Source organism: Sciurus carolinensis, chromosome 5, assembly GCF_902686445.1.
Source record: "Sciurus carolinensis chromosome 5, mSciCar1.2, whole genome shotgun sequence".
Lineage (NCBI taxonomy): Eukaryota > Metazoa > Chordata > Mammalia > Rodentia > Sciuridae > Sciurus > Sciurus carolinensis.
The window spans coordinates 109,024,005-109,041,642 of record NC_062217.1 but is presented as its reverse complement, the minus strand read 5'-3'; the positions used below and the strand labels follow the sequence as shown (position 1 = coordinate 109,041,642).

The 17,638-nt window shown below is 35.4% G+C and overlaps 1 pseudogene; it reads right to left on the bottom strand.

Annotated features, from left to right (window-relative positions):
- Positions 1 to 4,656: 4,656 nt before the first annotated feature.
- LOC124985712 (E3 ubiquitin-protein ligase rififylin-like) lies at positions 4,657 to 5,652 on the bottom strand (annotated as a pseudogene).
- Positions 5,653 to 17,638: the final 11,986 nt, after the last annotated feature.

Sequence of the window (17,638 nt, the reverse complement as noted above, 5' to 3'; positions counted from 1 at the left end):
AATTTTTAATTGATCTATTTCTTTTTTCTTTTCTAAATTTATGCAAATAGTGTATTAAAATAAGTGCTATCTTTGCTTTAGTTAAATATTGTGAAATAGAAACATAATCTACTTTTAAACAATATCTGCTTTTTAGTGGAAGAATGGCAAAAATTCATATTTTATTTATGAAAATAACATGTTTAGAAGGATTGTAGGTATTAAACCACTGTATTAATGAATGTGTTAACTTTCTTCAGGCTTCAATTGCTTTCTTCTGCTATATGTGTAAATACTAATATGCCACATTTTTCTCCTTTACTCATCCAAATTACACTCATATTTTTACAGTGAAATCCCATTGCTAGATGAAACTTTCCATTTTCCTTGTCAGTAGCCTCTTTATACTTTGTGTGATAACTTTACAAATCCAATCACATAGCAGACTGAATACACAGACATATTCAGTATATACTTGGTATATTCACTCATAAGGAAAGTGAGAATGCCAAAATTATTTTCCTTCCAATCTATAAATAGCCTGTCCCCTTGTCTCTGACATACTTTCTATCTACTCAATCTAAACAATCAACATGGAAGGAATATTATATTCTTTAAGAGGGTATGAACTCCTTAGCTTCCTATAATTATTTATTGATTGGCATGTAAGAAATTGTGTATGGGATGTAAGACCAAGGTTGAGGGCAAGACTGAGAGGCTTTCTCTTGCTTACACACACACACACACACACACACACACACACACACTTGCTTGGAAAAAGTGAGTATTGGTACATACATACAATTTAAAGATTAGATAAATGTTTTAGAGGAGATGTGTAAGATTTGGAATCATGGAATCAGAAAAATCTAACAAATTTTTGTTTGTTTTACTTTAGGCAGTTTAAAATTTCTAAGTTTTCCAATATTAAAACATATGTAACAATTTTTCTTTTCCCTGATAAGTGGATGATGACACATAATGGGGGTTGGGTGGTGGTGGGTATGAGAAGAATGGCAAAACTTTTTTTAGAGGGAAGGGGGTGGGGGTATGAAAGATGGTGGAATGAGACAGACATCATAACCCTATATACATGTATGATTACATAAATGGTGTGAATCTAGAACCATAGAAACAAAAAGTTATACCCCATTTGTGTACAATGAATCAAAATGCAGTGTGTAAAAATAAAAAAATAGAAAAAAGAAAAAATATGATATAGCATATGTGAAGGTGGGACCTGACATGAAATGTGGGAGGTATATGTGCTTAATATTATTTCCATCATTTTTCCTTCGGTAAAATATAAAATCTTTGTTCCAGGTTAAGATTTTAAAACTGAATTATTAACCTTTTATATTATCCTGTACCTTAACTTTAATTTCTCTTTCCTTTTTCCTACTTCTTCACAGTCTCACACTTCCTTAGGATTATTACTAAAAGTGAAGCGGTTGAGTCTCAGATCAGCATTAATATTGTTCTTTCAGCTTTTGCTATAAAGAGATTTTCTGAGGCAAATTAAAAATTGATGTCCCGATTGAACATCTCATCATATGTTAATTTGGATAATTTATTTAATCCTCCACCCTTACAAAGACTATTCTGTTTACCTCTACTTTATCACATTTAATATATATTTCTGTTTTATATATATATATGCCTCTTCAGACACAGCATAATTAAACCAAGGACCATAACACTTATTTCTTCTGGTACCAGATACTAACAAACCTGAAGTGCAGAAAATGCTCAATACTTGTTTTTTTTTTTGACAAATGGATCAATGCAGGTTTGGATGAAAGACTACATTGATGGGATTATTATTCTCAATTACTGTGTATAAGAATTGTCTAGAATACTACTACACGAAAATTATTAGGTACATATAGAAAGTATGCAATGGGATTTCCCCATAGAATGTTCCAAAAGAAAAAAAAATTCTTTCAAATATTTTTGGAGATATGGTAAAATATTTTGATGTTCTATTCATAGTTGTAGAATACTTTGTAATCTTTATATCTATATACTAATGTAATGGTTTATAAATCATTTTTATGAGCATATTGAATTGAATATTTTTATCAATCATGAAATTTGATGATATTTGCATTAGGCTTTCATTTTCAGATGAGGACATTGGATTTTAGAAGCACTGATCCAAAAATATATTTCCAGTTATGAATTTTGAAATAAATTACAATAAGCAATTACAATACTAAAGACATTATTCATCATGTTGAAATTTCCAGTTGCATTGTTTTGTACTGTCTTCTCATTCTGAACATTTAGTTGATAATGAATGACTATTTATTGGATATCTAAATGGCACTGACAAAACACTTATGTTCATGGAATTATGCAATCCTAAATTAAATATGAGCACAAAATATGATGAATGCAGGAAAATTATCTTAGAAAGCTATAGTATATTCTATAGCTATAGTATATAGTATATATATATATAGTATATATATATATATTCTGTGCTTATCTTTGGAGAAGTCATTAATATAATAAGTGAGTTTCAAACATGAGAGGTGAAAAATATCAACAGTAATCAATATGCTAGGAAAATGGGAAATAAGACGTATTAAATGTAAGCTAGTTTCAGTGAATAAAAAATACTGAAAATTTCTACTGGAGACTAAATCACAAAACAGTACAAATGATGAAACGTGACCATGTTCATAAAGAGAAGGCATTTATATATTTGAAGTTAATTATGGGTAATACAAAGATCAGATCCTTATGCTAATGCTCAAAGTGCAAGACAATTTTTTTTTAACTTTAGGATCCAGTTTCTGGTAGTTTTCACTCTAATGGATATATGAAATGAGGAAATTTTGAATTCTAAAAATATGAAATAAAGTAAATAGATTAAAATAGTGAAGATAATACTTAGAACTTTAAATCAATATCAAAGTCAATGTGGACTCCAGAATCTTTTCCAACATCCATGAAGAGAGGCATAAGAAGAGTATCACATTCAGGAAGAAGAACAGAGAGGACAATCAAAAAGATAGTTGCCTCATTCTTCTTAATAAAAAGAGAAAAATTTGGGACAAAGTTTCTACTTTTGGTTGAGATCTAGTTGACTTTATTTTTTTTCCACTGACAACTTTATGAAATTATTTAATTCCCAGAAGATGTCGAGAGGTGGGTAATGGAGGGAAATCCTTAGAAATGAAATAGGTCCCCTTACAGGTTTCCTCAGTCATCCAAAGTTCTGATTGATTGGTTCTAGACTCAGACCTCAGCTGCACAGTGTTGAGGGACAGGTCTACCAACGCCCTTGGGTGTCCAGGGTTTGCATATTTCATTCATTGGTAATAGGTACACACAACTCTATTGATAGCAAGTCTGTTTTGTGCTTTATTGAGCTTCCCTAGAAAACAAATACTTCAGCTTCTTCAGTGACATAAAGACCCTAAGAAGACTCAGAAACATCACTTGTTCATTAAATGGTCCTTTGTCAAGAGCCTAAAGAGTGTTTTTCCCTGACCCACTCCCAAATCAATAGACTAAGGAAGAACATGAAAGTAGGGACATCCAGATGTCTATTCACCAGCAGAATCTCATTCAGTACCTTCTACTATCTCTTATGTGCTCAGTCTTACTTGTTTGTTCTTCAGGAACCTCTCCAGGAGTCTGGAAAGAGGAGAGCAAGGCTTTCAGCGTTAGTCTCTATGCCTTGGTTGAGACCCAGTTTAAAGAGAGAGATTTTATTAAAATGGTTTAGGACTTCTGCCTGTAGGAAAAGGAGGATCAAAACCAAAGTTAAGCAGAAAGCCACTTCCTCTCCCAAGTGCTTCCACTTTCCTCATAATCTGAAGTTAAGGTTGGTGCAAAGTGAATACCAAAGAGGAAGCAGCAGAAATTATCCATGCAACATCACTTGTAACCACAGACTGGGATTTCCCACCCGTTCTGGAGCCAGATGCTTTGTTGGCTGCCTGAGTCAGGTTAGAAGACAATTCCAGCATTTAAGGAAGTAACTTAACTACTTTGAAATTTTTCTATCATATTTTCTCACAGAAATAAGCTTACTGATCCAAATTCTGTCTTAAGGACTATGGTTGTTCCGAAAAACTGACTCATTTTTATTCCAAAGAAACAAACGGATTTCAGGCAGTGTAGGAGACTATGGAGTTATACTAAAGCACATAAAGTCATAGATCCAGAAATTTAACACCAGACATGCTGAGTTCAAGGAAGGGAACCATTTCTAGTAGAACCTCTGATTGTTGAAACAGAAACCAGCATTTCCAAGGGATGAGGGGGATACAAGAAAAAGGATGAAAATATGTCTATTGTCTCAGAGGAAGGAAGGAACACATGGTCCAAGTTCTGGAAAGTCCTTTGTTCATTGATTACCATCATCACCACAAGATCACTGATACTGGGACTCACCCATGTGATTTGCACCAGTTTCCACTGGTATCAGCTTCTCTGCCCATCAAGAGGTTCACCCCTGTGGCAAGACAGCATGCCCAGAAATGACATGGGATCTTTGCTAAACCTGATCTTAGGAACATTGCAAATCTTCCTTTGGTAGCCTGCCCCTCCCCAAGCTGACCCACACACACGCACCAGCCCAGATGCTCTGGGATATATCTCTGTAAGGCATGGAAAGAGCTGATAAAAACCCTCAGGACTGGAAGAAGCACACAGCTCAGTTTACATATTGTCATGCATGTGCTTGCTACACTTGATACAGGTTAGCATGTGGCCACACTCCAGCAGAACAGTCAATGGGTGAGACCTAGCAGATCTTACACAGATTTTCCTCCAGGTCTGATGGTATTGCTCCTCCATTTGGGTCTTTAGCACCACATACCAGGTGATGCAGTACTTTATGAACCCTGAGCAGTTGTGACACTCTCTTCATCACTTCCTTCTCCTCACAGCAGCCCTTGCTGCTGATGGTGTTATGAGCCAGGATCTTTTTCAGCTGCTTCACTGTCAGAGCTTCAGTGTCTTCAGGGAAGGTAAGATCAGACAGAGAGACTCTTCAACCCAGGGTAAAGCTGTCCTCAGAGTCAATGGACTGGGCTGCAACCTTGGCAAGGTACTCTGGCCGTGCTCTTCAGGCAAACAAGCTCTTCTTAGTCCTTGTCACATAGTCATTGGTCAGTTGTTTTTCCTGAGCCTGAGTTGGAAGAACAGAGGCGGCTTGTTCAGGTGGAGAAGGGAGGTTGGGTAAAATAAGAGGTATTATTTTGGCATGAAGTTGGTTCAGAAAGGCCTGCTGCTTGGGGAAGTACAGGAACAAGGTGGGGACATGAGTTATGTCCTCCTCAGAGATTACAGGCGGCTGATCAAATGCCAAAAACCACCTCTTCTTTCTCCTGACTGAGGTAGTCCCTCATCTTCATGAGCCCCTTTCATTGAAAGGTTGTTACTCAGAACCATTGGTAGGGAAGGGATCCATTCCCCTCTTGGCTCAAATAGATCATTAAAGAAACTTTTCGTAGCGTTCAAACAGGTCTGCTTTCTGACTATGTTTCTGAAGTGGGCCCCAAGGCCTTACAACCTCGTTCCAAGTCTGTTAGGAAAGCGAAAGAGCTGTACCAGGGTTGGAAAAGGTTTGTGTACTGGCTCTGGTTTCAGGGAACAGTGGGATTTTCTAAACCTGTTCATTCAGGAGAACCAGTTGCAACAGGTTGCCCCCATGATAAAAATGTGCTGTAGTAGCCCATCTGGCCCGCTTGTTGACCTTACTTAATACAGCATGTTTCTATGGAACTTTGGATTGTCATCAGAACAGAAAATTGATGCTCAGCTTGAAACTCTTCATTCATTTAATAATATGTTTTATTGAAATGTTTTGCAGGATTCACTCTCAAAATACTATACCTCCCCTGAGAATTAGAGGTGGACTTCTCTCTTATTAGAAATAATGAGAGTGGGATGGCAAAGAAACGTTATGAGAGTTGAGTCAGCACCACAAGGATGCTGACCTTAAGATGAGATCTATAAGTAACTTACTTTCAAGACAATGCAATATCTCCTGCAGAGGGAGAAATTCAGTCAAGTGAGAAGAGAAAAGGTTTTGATACAAAACAGTTAAGGAGAGAATTCTATATTTACTATGGATTTGTAAGTACCCTTATATCTCAGTTGTAATGAATCCTCCTTGGACTATTATGAGTGCTACTTAGAACAACCTATATGAAACATTGAGCAGAGTGAATGATATACAGTAGGGCTTCAAGGAGTGGTAGCCAGATTTCTGGTAAAGAATAGATGCACAGAAAATGCTACTGGTGTTGACTCTTTAGTAATTTGCTTATAGACTTTTTTTATTTATCTTTTAATTTTTTACAGACTGCATTTTGATTCATTGTACACAAATAGGGTACATCATTTCATTTCTATGGTTGTACATGATACAGATTCTTTTAATAGATTTCTAAGTGTAAAATTAACTTTATTGCCCTTCCAAGTTGTTTTCCTCTCAGCTACTAAATATTTGTTCAAAAACTGATTTTTTAACAAGAGAAATATGTATAGTCTAAAAGCAAAGCTATGCTTCTTTCATCACAAGGCTAAGCTTTTTATGGCAGATCATAAAACTTTGAGGCTGAGAGGGGTTCAATAAATCAGAGTCCCAGTTGCTTGATACTGACCACTGGTCTGAGAATATGTAAAACCTGGAATATCTGAATAAGTAATACAGAAAGTACTTTTGAGGGAGAATAAATGAAGGTTATCATTAAAACTGATTCCATAGGATCCTGGTCACTGGGGGACAAATCATATAAGAACTTTTAAGACAAATTAAATATTTTATACTTTATCTAGAGTGGGAAGCTCTTGGAGAATTCTTCACATAGGAATATCTCAAACAGCTACATATTCAATAAGATATTCTATCCATACAGTGGGGAATATTTTGAAAAGGTCAGTAATAGATAGAAACCAGTTCTGAGATTGTTAAATCAGTTTGTAGAGAGAGGATGGCTTCTAGAATTGTGGCAGAGAAATGGATGCTGAGGTACCAGAAAGGAGCCTCAAGAGATGTGGGGAGTTAGGGGTATAAAGTGTAATTCACAGATGACTAGCTTTTCTAGCATTATTCAGTGAAATAAAAATATTTTTTTCAGTCATATCTTTCTAAAATGAGAGGGCCTATCTCTTGTTTATATTCTTGGTAACATTTGGGAGTCTGCACAGGACATCTGTTTTCATCAGGTTTTTTGTTTTGTTTTGTTGTTGTTGTTGTTTCCGCCACTGTAACCGAAAGACCTGAGATAGGAAAAAACTTAGAGGAAGAAAAGTTTATTTGGTTTCAGAGGTCTTAGTTCACAGACTCCATAGCTCTGGACCCAAGGTGAGACAGACATCATGGCAGAGGAAAACAGTTCAGGAAAGAGCAATCAGGAAGCAGAGAAGGTCATCCATTCACCAGCAACAAAAGATACACCCCAAAGGCATATGCCCAGTGACCCACCTCCTCCAGTCACACCCTACCTGCCTGCAGTTACTGCCCAGTTAATATACATCAGTGGATTAAGCCATGGATCAGATTACACCTGTTATAAACAAATCATTCCACCTCTGAACTTTTCTTGCATTGTCTCACACATGAGCTTTTGGAGAACCCTCACATCTAAATCACAATAATATCGATTACAGGTATTATAAAAGGAGAAGTCACAATAATTTTGTTATTTTTCATTCTAGTTAACATCTAGTGTTTCTGTCACATGCAACGTATAATGGGGGAGTGCTTAATTAGCTAATTAGCGAACTTTGACTCATAATGTAAGATTTGCTCAAAACAATGGAGAAGATCAACATAATCTTTCTTCATGGAGAATTATGCTAGTATAGATGGTTTCAGTGGGTATCTATCAGCTTTCCATTACAGGAAAGCAGGAATAGAGATAGTCTGAAGCCCACAGATTGGAATCAGTAGATTTTTATGAGTTTCCTGGCATCTTGCCATGTTTACAGTGGTTTAATGATACCATTATTATGTTAATTAATTATTGTCAAGTTTATCAAAAGTGCTATAGTATAGTGTTGTTTTGTTTTAAAATCCAGAGGAACTGAGCATCATTATTTTATAGTTGTCAGTAAGTATCCATCTTAATTACAAAAAATCGGGACAAGTTTTTTGCCCACTTGATATTTAATTCATGCATATTCATTTTATATCCAATTCACAAGACAAAGACAGATGTTATCAAAGTGAATCAAGACTTTTTTGATAGAGAACATCTTTTTCCTTCTCACCCTTTCTTCCTAATGTTTGAAGTTAGGCAAAACTCATTGGTAAAAACATGTGAGGGGGTTTTGAATGTTAAGTTCTCATAGAAAAAATGAAGATCTAAGGAAAGCTCATAATCTCTTTCAAATTACTATGGGGTGCTATGAGAATCCTGGGTTTATGTTTTATCACATATTTTGACTGCACAATCTCCCAAAGTGTCTGGAACTACACTAAGTGCATTAATATGTTTCTGTTAAGACACATAGCAAACATTGGGCATAGTATTACCTCCTTTATGCACCTTAGCATTCTTATAAGCATAGTAAATTTTGGAGGGGAAAAAGCAAAATAAAAGCCCTCTTTCATATGCCTCTTTAGAAATAGCACCTGTTATCATCAAGTTTATTTTTAGATTTTTAAATACATATTGTTAGATGTCCCTGGAATAATCATTGTTTGGAGTCTTGCTATCAAAATATACTATCAAAAGAAACTTCATTTTTTTCAATAATAAGCCTGTCACAATTATGAAGAGTAAGACTGCAATGGTCTGAATGCTTGTATACCTTATAAAATTCATATGTTAAAATTCTAATACCCAAAGTGACAGGATCCCTCATGCAGTCCAAGTATTTTAAGAGAAAGTAAAACATAGAAGTATCTTAGGTGATTTCTGGTAGCCTAAGCCAATCAACACATTTTACTTTACTTTTCTCAGTTATTGGCTTGTAAATGGCCATGTGACCCAAGTTAGTCCAGTAAGTGTGTCGTGGGTTTCTTGTGTTTGGAATTCTGGGTCAGAACTGATTATTCTACCTTTGGGTAGGAACTGAGAATCAGTTACTCTCAATTGTGACTGAAAATCCCCCTATGACTATAAAGAAAGTTACTCTCAGAAAGAAGCCAAAATCATGGTCAGTCGTAAAGAGACATAGGAAAAATGTATATTCTTCATGTTCTTTTTGTTAAATAACTAGGCCATCTCTATTTGAGTCCAAAGTCCTTATTTCTAGGCTTTATGTGAGAAAACAACTCCTCCGTATTTGTAAACTAGGTTGACTTTGTTGTTTCTCTCAACCAAGAGCATTCTCAATTCTTACAGATCTTGGCATTGTGAGTGGGTCAATTTAAGATCCAATTCAATTCCATTAACAAATGTGAATTTGATTGCATAAAAAATAGAAGGCAGGAAGAGAACGCAGAAAAAAGCAAAACTTTTATCCTCAATACATGGAGGCTGTCAATCCTTATTTTGTGGCAGCAATACAGTTAAAGTGAGGCCTTTTGAGACATGGATTTAATCTTAGATTATGTGTCCAAGAAACTGAGACATTAATTGTTTGGAAAGAAACAATCAGGATATGGGAGTGTGTTCTAGAAGAAACAAACAAGCATGGTTCAAAAGTAGTTTTTTGAAAACAGGAAAAAGACATAAACATAATTTGCTAAGAGGGATTTACTCGGCACATGGCCTGAATCTCCCAGTATTTGAAATTTCTGTAAATGTCAAGCCTACTAGGGCATAGTTGGGGAAGCTGACCTTTACACATTAAGCTGAAGTTAATAAGGGGAGAGACGAGGAGGTGAATGATTTAGCAGAAGACAGAGTTGGAATCGATGAGAAGCCTTTCTGCCCTTCTCAAGCCTCTTTTCTTAATTATTTCTTAACTAGCAGTAGTTGTCCTTTGTCAAGATACAAATAGAAGCATCCTAAAGATAAGGAGTGTTTTTATCATGGATCCCATGTTTATTTAAAATATTCTTTACTATGTTGTAGATCTTTTTTACTAACTTTGTTGTTTCTAAATGTTGCAAATATATACTTTATTTATCCTCATTACCGAGCTCACTTTTCATACTTCTTTACATTTTGTGTCCCTGGCAAGTGCATCACTCCCCTCACCATCATCCTAACCCTATATCTCCTCCTGAGTCCATTATTCATTTTGGGGAGAAGAAGTGGGTACCAGGAATTGAACCCAGGTGTGCTTTGCCACTGAATCACACCCCAGGCTCTTTATATTTTTTTATTTTGCTTAGGGCCTCGCTGAGTTGTTGAGGCTGACTTTGAAACCTGTGATCCTCCTGCCTCATCCTCCTGAGTCACTGGGATTGCAGGTACACATACAACCATGCCAGCTAATTGATTTTATTTATTTTATTATTATTTATTTTATTTAATTGCCTGGAAGTAAACACCAAGGTGTTTCAAAATGAAAAGGGTTCTTTAAAAATTCTGTTGAGTCTTTACATCAATCAGCTTATGCATCTTTCTGTCTTGTAAGTCAATAGGCCCTATTCACTGAATGACTCAGTTTGGAATAGAATCTTCTATTACTTTCACCTGATAACTTTCAAACACATCTGTACTCTTAGCCTCCAAATCCCCTCTGCTCTATGTTACTATGACCACCATTTATTTGGTTTAGGCAGTTCTGAATAAAAGAGGTGCTGTTTCAGGTTGCCAATACTTTGACAGTCACACATTTTATTAAAACATGTGCTCTCTAAATGGGTTACAGCTAATTGTTCGAAGGTGTGGAAGAAAAGTACTGTTCAATTGTGAATGTTTGATGCAATGAGCCACACCATATCCTTAATGAATGAAGACAAGGATAAGTCCATATGGCTCCTGTTTTTTGAAGGGTTCATGAGATAGTGACCAAAAATCCCTCAAGTTCATCAGGTTAAGGAACAAGAGAGACCAAGACTGTTGTCTTCCACAGAGAGTTTAATGGGAGTTTTAAACTTAAAAAAATTATTTATTTTGTTCAAGAAGAATTGTAAAATAAGAGATTTTACTATATGGAATAAAAGAATTAGATGGTGATATAATAGTTATTGAGGAGTTAAATGAAAAGAATTTGATCTCAAAACGCTATGCTTAGTTCATTCACTCACTTCTCTCTCATTTCAAAAGATTTGTTGAATAGTAGTGGTGTACAATTCTTAACATTGCTATAGAAAATGTTATGCCTGCCTATATATATTCTACCCATCCTTCAATGACCAGCTTAAATCTATCCTCTCCTCACTATATCATTACAGAGAGTTGTGTTGGTCAGCTTTCCTTTGGTATTACAAAATTATTACTTTTGATAATAAACATTAAAAAAGGAAAGGTTTACTTTTGGAGGTCCAAGCCCATAGTAATTTGACCCTGTTGTTCAGACTTCTATGGCAAGGTGTATCCAGGTGGAAACATATAGTAGAGCGAGCTGCTTACCTTGTGGTGGTTGGGAAGCAAATAGAGGAAGGTAAAAGGATCACTGTCCCATAATCCCTTTGGATAACATGCCCTAATTCCTTAAAAATTCCAAATAGGTGCCAACTTTTAACGTTTCCACTATCTCCCAATAATACCTGTTGGGGATTAAACCTTTTACTACATAGGTCTTTAGGGACCATTCCAGACCCAAAGTATAGCAACGATTTGGAAAAATGTGAAACTCTGTTTAACTTAGGAGTGAAATTACGTAGATTAATTGCTCTCTGTAATACAATATCAGAAAAAGTTAACATATTTGACCTTCTTTATATATATCCTGAGTGAAATGTAGAATATAAGATTCAAAACCTGAATCCAAATTTCAATTCTAGATTTCTGAAACAATTTCATTTTTTTTTTTTTTTTTTTTGCATTTTATCTACTTTCTCCATTGATATTCAAGTCTGCTCCTTGGAACAGCAGCATGAAATGATATATCACATAGCAATAAGGCAAATGGTAGGGACCTGAAGGCATGTGCTGGCTTATTTTGTCTGTAAAAAAGTAAACAGTAATTTCTTCTGGCAGATTATCTGACCCAGTAGAAAATGAAGACTGTGTGCCCAATATCCAAATAAGTTTTCCAAAAATCAATCATGGAAGTTGGTTGGAAACTTGCTCATCAGCATTCAGTAACTCCACCTTAAGATGAAAGCAGGGGAAAAAATCTCCTTCCATGTAGAGGTAATAGAAAGAAACTTATAAGAGACCAAAGGCTTCTATCATTTACACATACCCAACTCTCATTGACTTCAATCAACTTCAGCCTCTCAGCAGGAAGAATTTGGCTGTAGGATAGAAATTTGAATTTCATTAATAGTATTAGAAAGAGATCAAGGCTTTTATAATGAATTTAATATCTTGGACATGGGAGGAATTACCGATCACAGGAGAGTATTAAAATTTGCCATTGGCTTATAGAATGTAATGTTTTGTGAAGATGCAAAGTTTTAAAGCAAGTTAAGATAGGTAGATTACACTGATAAATAGATAGTTGATAGATATGCAGTTGCTAGGTTGCAAAAGCAAGTCACTCAAATTTTGTATAAGTGATTTCCATATACAGGTAGAATACATAGACTTCACAAATGTCAGGTGCTAAGGAGTGTTCCTGATGAGTGTACTTATGAGAATTTTGCACCTATTAATTAAAATTGATCCCCCCCACACACCACTTATGCTTGTTTTCTCTCCCTCATGCTTCCCATCTTAATCTTTAAGGAGAATGAATGATGATGAAGATATCAATGATAACAACTTTTGAGTGCTCACTAATTGCCTAGCAATGTGCAATGAATTTCAGGTGTATTATTTCACTAATTCTTACTACAACTTCTTGTGGCATATAATGTCATTAGTATATTTTATTAATAAAGAAACCAGAACCTGAATAAGTTTAGCAACTTTTCCAGGTCACTCATGTAAAAGGAGGGAATGCTAGGAATCAAACTTTTATGTGCCTGAAATTAAAATTATGAAAAATGATTGTTAGTCAACTTTTTGTCACTGTGAACAAAACACCCAACAAGAACTTAAAGGAGGAAAAGTTTATTTGGGGTTCATATTTTCAGAGGTTCAGTCCATGGTTGGCCAACTCCATTGGTCTGGGTCTGTGGTGAGTCACAATATCATGGTAGAAGAAGGAAGGGAGGGAAAAAGATATTGGGGTGCCAAGAACAAAATATAAACTCAAAATTCATGCCCCCAATGATGTGTGCCCTCTAGCCATGACCTACATTTTTATAGTCACCACCTACTCAGTCCATTCAAATTAAAATGTACTAAGATACAGTTCTTGTAATCTAATCATTTCAACTCTTACATTAACACAGGAAGTTTGTGGGGCTTACTCTTATCCAAACCATTATAATCTGTTTGTCTGCCAAATTCTCAAATTTGTCTCACAGTGCAAAATGTGTTCAGTCCACCTCTAAGACCCAAAAGTTTTAGCAGTTCCATCATTTTCTAAATTCCAAATTCAAATCTCCTCTGAGACTTAAGATGAAATCCAACTGAGTCCTGTAAAGATCAAAAAAGCAAGTTACATATATCTAATATATAATGGCACAGAGTAAACATTTCCATTCCGAAGAGGAGGAATAGGGATATAGGAAAAAGAGATGGAACCAAAGCAAGACCAAAGTCCAAAATAAAAAACAAGTCCTATAGCTCTACTTCCACAATTTGGGACAAATAGTGACAAGAGGTGATCTCCAAAGGTTCGTAGCCCTGCCCCTACAACCTCACTGATTTCAGAACACATGTCCTCTCTATTAAGTTTGCTGGGTCTGCAGCCATCCATTTTCCCCTACCAAGCCCTGACTAGTCCAATGCTGCACACCCAACTCACAAAGAAACAGTAGAATTCCTCTGGAGGCTCTTAAAATCAAACCCTGTAGTCTGGGGTTAACTTACAAATCATAAGATTATCAATGATAAAATCATAACTTTGTAAAATAAATTATGTATAATAATATTAGGTTATTTAGAAATACTTAAGTTGATGAAATCACAGATTTACCATCAAGGAACTTTAACTATTTGGACAAGAAAACAGACTTGCGAGTATCAACCCTCAAAACTTAGTAGATCCAATACTTCATCCCTTTCTTCAAAATTATAGTCTTGTTGACTTCAGATAATGCAGGAAGACAATTCATCTTCATATTCCATACAGCAATAAGAACAGAATTTTCACCAATACATAATAAGAGATTTTCCTAAATGTATTACCTTTAAGAAGATTTCATAGACCATTAGGGTGGGAGGTCAAGAAGCTATGGAACCTTCTAAGGTGTTTAGAGAATCATGTCACAGATATAAAATGGAAAAATAGACAACAAAATAAAAAAAGAAATCTGAGTAAGAACACTTAAGTCAGTCTAAAAAACAGGATGATATTTAGCTGTAAAACCTGACACTTGATTCATATTTTTTGATTAAGGTGGGATGAATTTTTAAAAATATGGAATGAGATGAGACATATAACATATTTCTTTAAACTTTATCTGCTAGATATAAGCATATGAGAAAGATTTTTTTTCTGATGTTTCCTCAACCATTTTCTAAGTAGTCTTAGATCATATCCCAATGATCAATTCCTGATTCTCCAAGGGCCTCTAAATAAAAATCACTGAGGCCTCTGATTTTTTAACACCAGTAGTAGGTTTTCTTACCTGTGCTAAAGAAAAAGGAGTTTTCCAGATTGCTAACTGGCACTAATCCAAACACTTGAGCTTATCTTCTCTTCAGAGTCCAACATTTGCTCTTGGGGACCTGGAGCTTGGTTCTGTGCTCTTGGCTCTTATACTAGTTCCTCACAACACTCATCTCCAAAATGGTCTATTGTGTTTATCTGAAGAGAAGTCAATAGCTGCTATTCTTCTGCCAAAAAAAACAAATAGCCTCCTATAAGCAATTGTAGTAAAAAAGGGACTATACATAGGCATTGTATAACTGCAATACAAGGAACATATGCAATTTCATGCAGTATTTCAGTCTTATTTTTCTTTGTACTTACCCAACATCTTTTCCACCCTTTAGATATCTAACATATCATCATATATTTTCTTCTTACTTAGTGAATCTTTTAATTAATACTTTCCTTCTCAAGCACACTGAATTGCAATCTAATGTCGCTCTTAAACACATACATTAATCTTTCCTGGTATATTATCTTGGAATGCTATTTTTTTTCTCTTTATAACACAAAAGCAAGATTATATGAGTAATTTGGATAATTGATTAATTCCATTTTCTTCAAATGATGAGGGCTTGGAAGCTCTCTTTTGTATACCATTTTACCATTTTACTGCTAAGACTAGCATGTGACATCCACCACTTGTGTGCGTTTCCAGCACCATGAAGCAGCCCAGGCCCAGGCACAGACACCACCCAGTGCATCTCCAACTCTGCACAACAGCCCAACCATAGCCCTCGGTTTCTAGGGCCATGCCCTATGTGGTCTCCATGCTGTAGCTCCCCATCTACCAAAACCTGGGGTAGCCTCAGCCCACCATCATGGACCTGGATGCCACCATCCCTAGTCTGCGCATTTCCCTTCCTGGGACACCACATTATCAAGTACCTCTCATGTGTCAGGCTCCTGAAGACTAGGAGGTTTGAAGAATGTATTATAGTTTTACTGTAGAATATTTTTTATTAGTAGTATTGTTACTATTATTCCTACTTTTCTATATTTTTATAATGTTTCTCACTCTATTTTCCTCTTATCTACCTGTTTGCTTAGAGACTCTTTCTCTCTTTTCTCATGCTAGCAACATATTTCTTTTGATTCTGCTTTCACTCTTCCTATGATCTAGTACCTCTGTGTATTCACTTCTTATCTCATCAACATTACATCTTAACCCCTCCCATCCTCTTTGTCCACCATTAGACATTGTGAACCTTATCGCAAACCCATTGTTTATGCTATAGATAATAATTGAACTTATCATTTCTGTTTATTAAGACAATATTGTTAATATCTTAATAGGGACTATTTAAGTCTTCATGTTGTTTGTGCTATTTGCTGCTAATATTGATTTCCCACTTTAAGGTGAGGTATTTTAAACCTGCAGGGACACTATATTCTATTGGGGGGAATCTGCAATACCTTGGATTCACACTGAAAGAATGAGGGGAAGATACAAGAACAACATGAGAAAAGAAGGGAAGAAAGTGTCCCAAACAAATCAAGATGCTATATCAATAAAATCCAATGACAGCATGGTAGAAGAAATGTCAAAAAAGGAGTTCAGAATGTACATAATTAAAATGATCTGTGAAGCAAAGGATGAAATAAAAGAGCAAATGCAGGCAATGAGTGATTTCTCTAATGAACAGTTAAGAAAACAAATGCAAGAAACAAAAGATCATTTCAATAAAGAGATAGAGATTCTGAATAAAAACAAACAGAAATCCTTGAAATGAAGGAAACAATAAACCAAATTAAAAACTCAATAGAAAGCATCACCAACAGAATAGATCACTTGGAAGAGAGAACCTCAGACCATGAAGATGAAATATTTAATCTTGAAAACTAATTGACAAACAGAAGAGATGGTAAGAAATCAGGAATGGAACCTCCAAGAATTATGGATATCATGAAAAGATCAAATTTAAGAATGATTGGGATTGAGGAAGGAATGGAGATACAAACCAAAGAAATGAATGGCCTATTCAATGAAATAACATAAGAAAATTCCCCAAATCTGAAGAATAAAATGGACAACATAAGAAAATTCCCCAAATATGAAGAATAAAATGGAAAATCAAATACAAGAGGCATACAGGACACCAAATATACTAAATTACAACAGATCCACACCAAGACACCTTATAATGAAAATGCCTAACATCCAAAATAAAGGTAGGATTTTAAAGATTGTGAGAGAAAAGCATCAGATAACATATAGGGGGAAACCAGTACGAATATCAGCAGATTACTCAGCCCAGATCCTAAAAGGTAGAAGGGCCTGCAACAACAACATTTTTCAAGCTCTGAAAGAAAATGGAAGCCAACCAAGAATCTTATATCCAGCAAAACTTACCTTTAGATATGATGACAAAACAAAATCCTTCCACAATAAAGTTAAAAGAATATACAAATAGAAAGTCCATATTGCAGAACATTCTCAGCAAAATATTCCATGAGGAAGAAATGAAAAAAAAAAAAAAATCTAAGTCAGCAAAGGGAGGAACTACCTAAAGGAAAAACCCATTAAAGGAGAAACTAAGTCAAGTTAAAAAAACAAAAATGAGCCAAAATGACCAGGAGTATAAATCATATCTCAGTAATAACCCTGAATGTTAATGGCCTACACTCATAAATCAAAATACATAGACTGGCAGATTTGATTTAATAAAGAAACCCAAAAATATGCTGCCTTCAAGAAACTCATCTCCTAGAAAAAGATACATACAGACTAAAGATAAAAACATGGGAAAGAACATACCACACACATGGACCCAGTAAGAAAGCAGGGATTTCCATCCTCACATAAGATAAAGTGAACTTCAAGCCAAAGTTAGTCAGAAGGGACAAAGAAAAATATTTCACACTGCTTAAGGGAAGCATAAATGAGCAAGACATAATGATCATTAATATTTATGCCCCAAACAATGGTTTATCCATGTATTTCAAACAAATCCTTCTCAATTCCAGGAACCAA